A 10,360-nucleotide genomic window follows, 5' to 3' on the forward strand; every position below is an offset into this window, starting at 1 on the left:
TTGTGGATATGACGACACGCTTTCATTCGAACGTTAGTTGTCTTTTTGTTGGGCTCTTGACCATGTAACGCAAAACCCCTCGTCCCACTGGTTTGGCACACAACTAAGACAACTCTAGCCTCTCGATCCGTACATGCATGAGTGCTATCCACCCTGGATGCCGCCAAATGAATGTCGGCGGAATGGCTCATCGAGAAATGATGGGGTGACGCTTGAGGGGAAAAGGCCAAAAAGGCGTAGACGAAGCTGGGTGGGATAAAGGGGCCATCCTTGACATTAAAGGATGGGAAAGATGCATGGATGCACAATGAGGTCCGTGTGATGAGGGAGAGCTTGTGTAGGGATGCGAGGAGGGAAAAGAATGATCAGAGTGGAGGTTGGATCATTCCGGCCTAGACAAGCAGTTGTTGGGCATTGCGACAACAACAAAATAGTGGCGGCATGCATGTGGCGATGAGGACATGCTTTCATTAGGACGTTAGTTGCCTTGTTGTTGGGTTCTTGTCCATGTAACGCAAAACCCTCGTTCCACTCGTTTGGTACACGACTATGACCAGCTGTAGCCTCTCAATCCATACGTGCATTAGCGTTGTCCACCCCAGATGCAGCCAAACCAACACCTGCGGGATGGTTCATCGGGGCTCGTCCATAGCGTGCACGCTTGTGGTGTTGGGGGAAGGGGGTGAGGTGGACGCCTAGTTGACAAAATCTAAGTCACGTCATCATCCATACCACTTCAGGTGAGTAGAGGGACCAAATATATCTGGTTTGAAAGGTTTGAGTTTGATATTTCAATTTTAAAGTTGGGGACTGACCCGCACTTTTGGTATAGGTAGGGGATGCAATATGTAATTTTCTCTATAAATGTTGAGAGACAAATATGTATTTTTTTGGAGGAAAGAGACAAATATGGATTAGCTTCATTAATAATTGGGTTTAGGTGGGAGTAAGTGAAACCTTGCCAAGGTCGATGCACATCTAGAAGTTGTATCCCCGTCATAAATGATGAGTAGTGTGGTGCATGCGTGCGGCCAAGTGTCCCCTGTTCGGTGTCGTGCTACACTTTAAAGCCATACGTACTGCCCGGTCCCCTGTGCACCACACGCCACCGACGTTCTCTCTTCGTCCTTGTTCCTCACAGCGCACTAGTATTTTTCCTTGCAGGCGCTCGTGCATGGAGGCGAACACTAGGGCGATGAGGAGGGAGGAAGTTGGCCGACGCGCCCACCGCCGCCGCGGTGCAAGCTTGAAGACGTCGGTGCCTCGCAAGAACTTGGGGCTTACGGGCGTGCGCCAGCGGCACTGGGGTCGGTGGGCGGCTGAGATCCGCGTGCCCCGCACTCGCACCAGGCTGTGGATCGGCACATTCCAGTACCCCGAGCAGGCAGCACTCGCCTACGACGTCGCGCTCTTCTGCTTCTACAGAGACACCCCACCACGCAAGTTCAACTTCCCGGGCGCGCCGCGGCCCTACGTCCCCGAGTACCGCCGTGGCAACCTCCCGCTCCCTGATATCAAGGACATCGCCGAGAGGCACGCCCTCGATCTCTACCGCCTCATCGCTCGGTCGAACATGCCCTTGCCCATGCCCGTGCCAGCAACTATTGAACCCCTCGCTGATGTGGCCATGGTGGCCGCCACCGGCGCATGTAGTGCAACTAACAACACTGGTGTCACCGTTGCTCCTGACCACGGTAACGACGGCGAGAATTACATCAACATGGACAACAATGTGGTTGAAGATGACCCCCTGCTCTCCATGGGAATCGACGACTTCGCGGACATTGTTGCCCTATGTTAGGCAGGGCGAGGGCGAGGACGACTAATAATCGGTCTATCCATGGTGGCTAGGGCTAGCTGCCTAGCTATACCTTATATATATGTAGCTTTTATGTATAAGCATGGCGTGCTGCCCTTGATTACCAGAGCAAAGCACAACATGTAGCCATGGGTATACAGGTCTCAAAGAAGACTAGAGTGATCTGGTCATGTGAGTTCTTGTTGCGTAACTGTATAATTAAGTTGTACATTAATTAATAAGTTCTTGAGAAGGGAACTATGTTATGTGTCTCTGTGATGGAAGTGTTGTGATGAATTGGCAATTGCATGAAACATCTTTTGTGATCAAGCAGATTTCATAGCGTAAATTATTAGAGGAAAGAAAGTAAGAAAGAAGCAAGAAAAGCCGCGAAAACGCTAGAAGGCGCGGAATTTTTGAAGTTATAATGTTTTAAATTTTGGGCCATGCCAAGGAAGATGCAGTAGAAATCATGGGTTCATGAGAGAGTTGATCGAGGGCCAGGATTTTTGATTCGAAGAAATTTTCAGAGATTTTTGGAGGATTATAGTCCTTAGGAAATTTTCCTACGTGAATTGTTTTATTTTAGGATATCAATCGATATGATTTTTTTACCTCATTGATTGCTTTGTAGTACACTTCAAAGGAAAATCTTCATCAAATCCAACCTTTGGGAAAGATTCATTCGTTTTCGGTACGAGAAATCTAACATCCTTTTGTTCATCTAGTGTGCAATATGGCATTGTCATTTTCCTATCTTACTAATCAAACATGCCCTGAATGTGTATCGATGATTTTCTGGTTGGAATCTCGATCATGCATTACACGTCCAATAATTACAATGCATGTGTGATGGAATAAACAGGTTTATACATGTATACTTCAACAGTGTAGCATCTATCACCAAAGCTGTGAACAAACAAATGAATTTGAGCTTTTAAGGGGGTTCACTTCAAAATATATTTTTTGCATTTCCAAAGTTTTCTCCCTTTTCATTCTCATGCTTTGGACCATATTAAGATGCTTCCATAATAGCCTAATCACGAAATTTGCTTCAACTATTCCAGTTTCACATCACCACATGTACTACCTTGGCATAAAATGGTTTGCCTATATACAAACTAAAAAGTTATATATATTAACTGCCTGTAATATGTCTTCGAAAAAGGAAAAACTAATAAAGGTAAGAGATCCATAATTTTGTTTTCAAAAGGCATGTAATGAGGATGACCAAACCAGAGTAGACATGAACAAACAACCAACACGCACTGAAGTTGTGCGGAGTTACTACAACCCGTATTTGCAGAGGGGCACTCCCCAAAATGTCTCCCCATCTTGAATTTAATTCTGGAATTCGGTAATTCATTTCACCCCCTCCCCCGGTTTTCACTGTCGGGCCCATCGGTAATTAATTTGTCGAGGCCACTAATTAATACCCACCCCTTGATTTTATTTGTGGGGCCCGCTAATTAATCTCTCTCCCCTATTAAACTGTGCCCCCCCCCCCGCGGTGATTTCAAGGTATGGAACGGATGTTGCATGTAGAGGTATAATATCTGAATTAAAAAAAGTGGTACTCCCTCTATCCCGAAATATTTGTCGGAGAAATAAATAAAATTGAATGTATCTATAACTAAAATACGTCTATATTCATCCATTTCTCCGACAAGTATTTCCGGACGAAGGGAGTATCTAACTGGGGATTTCCGGGACGGATGTTGCATATAGAAGGAAATCACGTGCACACTTGGTCGGAAACCGCGCGCATTAGCCTAGCATCCAAAAAAATCAGTATATCATTACATTTATTATGAGAAAAAGGCAAGAACGCTGCAAAAGGTTTGATGGTCAGCATCACATTTTAAGGTTTCGTGCACACGAGGAAATCCAGCCTGTTGGTGTCTAAAAAGGTTTTGTACATTTTTGGGTGGAGGTGAGTAGTTGAGATGGAGCCAAGATTAGGCGGGCGTAAGTGAAACCTTGCCAAGGTCGATGCAAATCTAGAAGGAGTATCCCTGTCATAAATGATGAGTAGTGCTGGTGCACGCATGCGGCCACGTGTCCCTTCTTCGGCGTCGTTGCTACACTTTAAAGCCGTACGTACTGCCCGATTCCTTGTGCACACCACACGCCACCAGCGTTCTCTCTTCGTCCTTCCTCACCGCGCACGAGTGTTTTTCCTTGCAGGCGCTCGTTCATGGAGGCCAACACTGGGGCGATGAGAAGGGAGGAAGCTGGCCGCCGCACCCACCGTCGCCGTGGTGCGAGCTTGAAGTCGACGACGCCTCGCAAGAACCTGGGGCTTATGGGCGTGCGGCAGCGGCACTGGGGCCGGTGGGCAGCGGAGATCCGCGTGCCCCGCACCCGCGATAGGCTGTGGATTGGTACATTCCGGTACCCTGAGCAGGCGGCGCTCGCCTACGACGTCGCACTCTTCTGCTACTACGGAGATACCCCACCGCGCGAGTTCAATTTCCCCGCCGCGCCGCGCCCCTATGTCCCCGAGCACCGGCGCGGCAGCCTCACGCCCGCCAATATCAAGGCCATCGCCGAGACGCACGTCCTCACTTTCTACGGCCACGTCGCTCGGTCAAACGTGCCCCCGCCCATGCCCGTGCCAGCGGCTATTGAACCCCTCGCTGATGTGGCCATGGTGGCCGTCGCCGACGCAGGTAGTGCAACTAATAACACCGGTGTCACAACTGCTATTGACCATGGTAACAACAACGAGAATTACATCGACATGGATGACAATGTGGCTGCAGACGCCTCTCTGCTCTCCATAGACTTCGAAACCTTCGCAAACATGGTTGGCCTATAATAAGCAGGGCGAGGATGACTAATCAATCTATGCATGGTGGCTAGAGCTAGCTGCCGGCTTGCTATACCTTCTATATATATGTAGCTTTTATGCATAAGCATGGTGTGTTGCCCTAGATTACTAGGACCAAGCACAACAAGTAGCCATGGGTATACAGGTCTCAAGAAGACTAGAGTGATGTGGTCATGTGTGTGTTCTTGTTGCATAAGTGTATAATTAAGATGTACATTAATTAATCAGTTCTCGAGAAGGGAACTGTGTTATGTGTATCTGTTATGGAAGTGTTGTGATGAACTGGCAATTGCATAAAACATCTTTCGTGATCAAACGGATTTCATAGCGCAAATCATTAGAGGAAAGAAAGGAAGCGAGAAACAAGAAAAGGCGCGAAAACGCTAGAAGGCACGAAAATTTGAAGTTCTAATGTTTAAATTTTGGGCCGTGCTAAGGAAGATGGAGTAGAAATCATGGGTTTGTGAGAGAGCTGATAGAGTGGCCAGTCTTTTTGATTCAAAGAAATTTTAAGGGATTTTTGAGGATTCTAGTCCTTAGGAATTCAATTCCCTATATGAATTGTTTAATTTTAGGATAGCAATCACACGAGTCTTTTTTTTGCCTTAATGATTGCTTTGTAGTCCTTAGGACGAATAATTCAAAGGAAAACCTTCATCAAATCCAACTTTTGGGAAAGATTCATACATTTTCGGTACGAGAAATCTAACTTCCATTTGTTCACCTAGTGTGCAATATGGCATTGCCATTTTCCTATCTTGCTAAGCAACATGCCCTGAATGTGAATCGATGATTTTATGGGTGGAATCTTAATCATTTATACAAGTCCATAATTATTATGCATATGTGCGATGGAATAAAACATGTTTATACATGGGTACTTCAACAGTGTAGCATCTGTCACCAAAGCCTTAAACAAACAAAATGAATTTGAGCTTTTAGGGGGTGATTAGTATCACTGGTGATGTGATAAAGTCACGGAGGCCATACTATCAAACTGATATCATTACATTTATTATTATTTTTTGCGGAAATCATTACATTATTATGAAAAAGGCAACAATGGTGCACAAGATTTGATGGTCAACATCACATTTTAAGGTCTCGTGCACAGGAGTATATTTTTTCGGTGGAGGTGAGTAGTTGAGATGCGGCCAAGATTAGTATCACTGGTGATGTGATAAAGTCACGGAATGATGCCATTTCCGTACCGATCACACCATGTATCCACTATCCAGTCGCAAGCACTTTTGGTGCATGCCAACTTTCAACACATAGAACCATTTGACTAGATATATATCTTTCTCTTGCGTTGCATGGACGCGGAGGCCATACGTGTGTACTGATATATTCAATAAAATTGAACTTAATCCTGCAGCTCACACTAATCTGTCGTAGTCTAGGTGGTTAGGATATTCGTCTCTCACATAAGAGACCCGGGTTCAAGTCCTGGCGTCTTTTTTCCCACAATTCATATTTTTCGGTGCTTATTACTGTACTGTAACAAGCTGTATACTTCCCTAAAAAAACTGTTTACTACAATAATTTGAGCTCCACCAACAGGCTAGCGGTAAGAAAAAGGTGCGATAGCTTCCGTGTGCCCCCATAGTTCATGAACATTAATTCATAAAATAAAAAATCTGAAACTTTGGGACATGATCAAAAAATATTTTTATTTTTTAATAAGTTAAATACATCGCGGGTGCCTTAACTTGTCCGACGCGATCACTTTGGTGCCTAAACTTGTAAAATACATAAAACGGGTTCCATAACTTGTTTGAGCATTCATATACGGTGCCTCTGGCTGTATGCGAGCGTATGTATTGCCAACGTGGCATTGGCCCACATGTCAATGACCGTGACAGGAGAAACTGTTGTGTTAGTGCCGCTCGATGGTTGTTTTACAGGAAACTCCATGTACTTCAACTAAATTTCTCAAAACATCCCTATATTTAAATATGCGCTGCACTGACCCCACCTGGGCGCACAAGTGCACAGTTATGGTAGCCACTGGGCCAATGACGCCTTTGTGGAATACAGATATAAATTCCTATTTACAATAAAGACACCGGCCAAAATAATAAAACAACATTTAAAAGAAAAACTTGACTCAACTCTGTAAGTATTTTTCTTATTTATGAGCAAGACGTACATATATATATCGCTTCTCTGAATAAGGACACTAGACAAAATAAATTCCTATTTGTGAGCTAGACGTCTATTTACTTAAACGAAGTGTTAGTGCATTTGAAAAAAAACTATTCAACATATTTTTCAAAATTTCTCGTGTGTATTAAGAAATTGTAGATGTGCTTTTGAAAAATGTTTTCATGCATTAAAAAATAGAAAAAAATATCTAAAAAAATTCAACATGTATTAAACAAAATAATGTGTAAAATTATTCTTACATTTCTACGAACACGTTTGTCATGTTTTAACATATTTAAAGAATTTATTGTTTTTACACAATGATTTTTAATACACACTAAACAGTTTCAAAAAAATGTACACAATATTTTATAGTACACGTTGAACTGATTAAATACACATAAATTCTATAAAAAGCTCATGTTTATCTCTTCAAACTAAACAATAATAAAAATAGAATAAAGATTTAAATAGACAAATCACATATTGGTAACTATTGTATTTTTATATAGGAAAACTTTATACATCATAAAAACTAATCAGTAACTTAAAAAAACAGTAAATAACGTAAATGGAAATTGCAGAGCAATAGGTAGAATTGATCTATTGAAGTTTCCAGCTATAAGTTGTACACGAAGTACTAATTGTCCGGGTGGTTAGCATGCCGTCTATTTATCCTGGAGTCGCAGGTTGGAATCCCATGGAGTGACCCGGTTTGCATTTTTCCATGTAGTAGCAGTAGAATGATACCTTTTGCATCCCTCAAAAAGAATAGTGAAGCTTTTGTGATATTTAATTAAACCTTAGGGGGTTTTCTGAAAAAAAATTACGCACCCATCTCACCTAGCGCAGGCAACACTCACGCCCACTGACGTGTGGGGCAGCCACCAGCTGTCACGCCATGCGGGCAGCACATACAGCGACATACGGGCGGAGGCACCATATATGCACCATGCGACAAGTTATAGCACCACTTTTATGTATTTTACAAGTTTAGGCACTAAACTGAGCACAACAGACAAGTTAAGTCACCTATGGTGTATTTAACTCTTTTTTAATTTACTATTTATGAGGGTGTAGGGGCACCAGGTGTTGAAAGGCCCGTCTCTAATGGTAAGCACTTGTTTGTTTTGTGATGAATCTACAACCAACGTTTTTTTTCTTTTCTTTTTGAATTAACAGGTTAACGACCTAAACAAAACAGATTAAACGAAGAGCAACGTTGCGTATATATTTTTCTGTTTCCCCATAATCCTATTTTTCTGTGGTTATTATTGTACTATAACAAGCTGTTTACTAGGGATAATTTGAGCATCCGCCAACACATTAGTGATAAGAAAAATGTGTGATAGTGTCGGCGTTCTAGGAACGGGGGTCCCCAGACTTGCCTGCCTGCGGCCTGCGGTGTGGCTCGAGTGGTGGCCCAGTACGGCCCATCTTCATCAATGCCAGACTCAAGACCCTCGCGGGGCGGACGACACGAGGCTTCCTCAGGGGCAGCCTCGCCAGGCAGGCTCGCGAGGAGGCGGAGAGATCAAGGCAGGGGTACCTCACGAGGTGCTCGTGATGCAAGCCGTGACGATCGAGACCAGGCGGGCGCCGACCCGCGCAGTCTCCTTGTTTCCTCTTTGGTGCAAAGGGGGCAGGCACAGGCATGGAGTCCCGAGGCGTCAGGCAAAGGTTGCCATTTCAGTGCAACGAGACCAAGACCAGCAGGACGGCAGGATGAAGGTCACCGTGGAGCCCAAGACGGCGTCATCGCCAGTGCCTTTGGCAGGCGAAGACCAACTTTAGTCAGGATAACTTGTACTAGATGTTCCCCTTCAAAATGGCCGTTGTTGGCGCCCTTCCCGCTCAATATTTGGAAATAGGACCAGGGCCTCTATATATAGGGCTAGCCACCACAGTAGGAAGGGGATCTGATCGAGTTCTTATTAGATCGACAGGCGATCGAACTCACCCAAGCAGTTCATCGCACCAGCTCAAGAACACCTCTCGCGAGGCTATTCGTCCTTTGTACTGTTCATCATCAGCCCCTGAGGCAATCCACCACACCACACACTGGAGTAGGGTATTACACCACAACGGTGGCCCGAACCAGTATAAATCTTGTGTCTCTCGTGTTGTTCACCATTTAGCTTAGATTCTTGCGAGGCGATCAGACGTGGAGTGGTAGGGGGAAGATCTTCGCGCGCACCCCAAAGTTCGAACCTTGAGGGTCTGCCGGAACCCAACATCCGACATTTGGCGTGCCAGGTAGGGGTGCGCCGAAATCTTCCTTCTTCCGTCTTGCGTTCTGCCGCTTCACCGCCTCCATGTCCAGCGACCCGATGGCCAACTCCGACCGCTGGGCGGCATGGCCTGCCCATGCCGTGCCGCCTGCCCAAAGTGACCTCAACCCCGCACCTCACGCAGCCCGCGCCCCGCAGAGCGCTGCGGGCCGCGGGCGACGCGGCCAAGCGTCGCCTGCCCTCACTCCGCGGCAGGTGCGATCGGCAGCGAGGGCCTCAAGCCATGCTGCAGCCACCGCACCGCACACCAGACAGGAGCAGGCGAACATGAAGGCCGCACTCACGGTGGCGCGAGAACTGCTGCGATGCAGGCTGCAAGAAAGCGGCCACGACGTGCTGCTGGAGTGCGTCGCCGAGCTCCTGGATGCCGCCGCTTCAGGAGCACCCCCGTTCTACGTCCAGCTTCCACCCCAGGCCCCGGGCGGATCACACTGCGGGCCTATCCATGCCCACGCGCCCCCGGGCGCACCTCAAGGCTTCATCAACACCAGCCCGACCATCAGCACCGAGCGATAGGCTGCGCCGGCACCGCCCCTGGCAAGCGAGGGCATGCACATCGCAGCCTATGGCCTAGGCGGGCCGTCGCCCTACCGCCCCCAAGATGGAGCTTCAAGTCGAACTGCATGGCGCGCGGGTCACTGCGGCGAGGCCTTTGGGGCGGTGACCCCGGAGGCCTATGTGCCCTACATGGTGGATCGAGAGTACGCACTGGAAGACGACCACGGCTCGTTCCTCGGGCCAGGATGAGAGGAAGAGGCGCCGGAAGCCGAACTTTTTCAGGAACCTCACGGAAGCCTTGACAGCCATGCCAGCGGCATCAACTATCGGGTACCGCTAATTACTCAGGAGCAAGCTTATGCTAACCATGGGTCGCAGGAGGTTTAGGTCGCTGCAGCGGATGGCTGCCCCAGTACAGCAGCCTCCCTCCCCTCAGGAGGGAGGCACTGGGGGCAGCAGGAGAGGGGCCGGGAGCCGGGCTCCTCCCCATGGCACGCAGAGCAAGGCGTTCTTCGGAGGTAGGCCCTCTGCCGGGGAGGTACCCCAAGGCTTGCCCCCGGCAGAGGACCCGTGGTCGTCGGGGGAACCGCTGGTGTCCCCTTTTCCCCATTGGCGTCGTCCTGGTTTCCGGTCGCCGTCGGTGGTGGTCAAGGGTGGCGCAAGGCGGGGCCCTCATCTGGCGATATGAAGCAAGGCCGGTACCTGTGAAGAAGGCCCAGTGCCTGTGAAGCTCACCGCCCGTGACACTCTCACGTAATAATGAGTTGGCGCTGTACACGCCCCGGAGTCTCC

Source organism: Triticum aestivum, chromosome 7B (genome assembly GCF_018294505.1).
Source record: "Triticum aestivum cultivar Chinese Spring chromosome 7B, IWGSC CS RefSeq v2.1, whole genome shotgun sequence".
NCBI lineage: Eukaryota > Viridiplantae > Streptophyta > Magnoliopsida > Poales > Poaceae > Triticum > Triticum aestivum.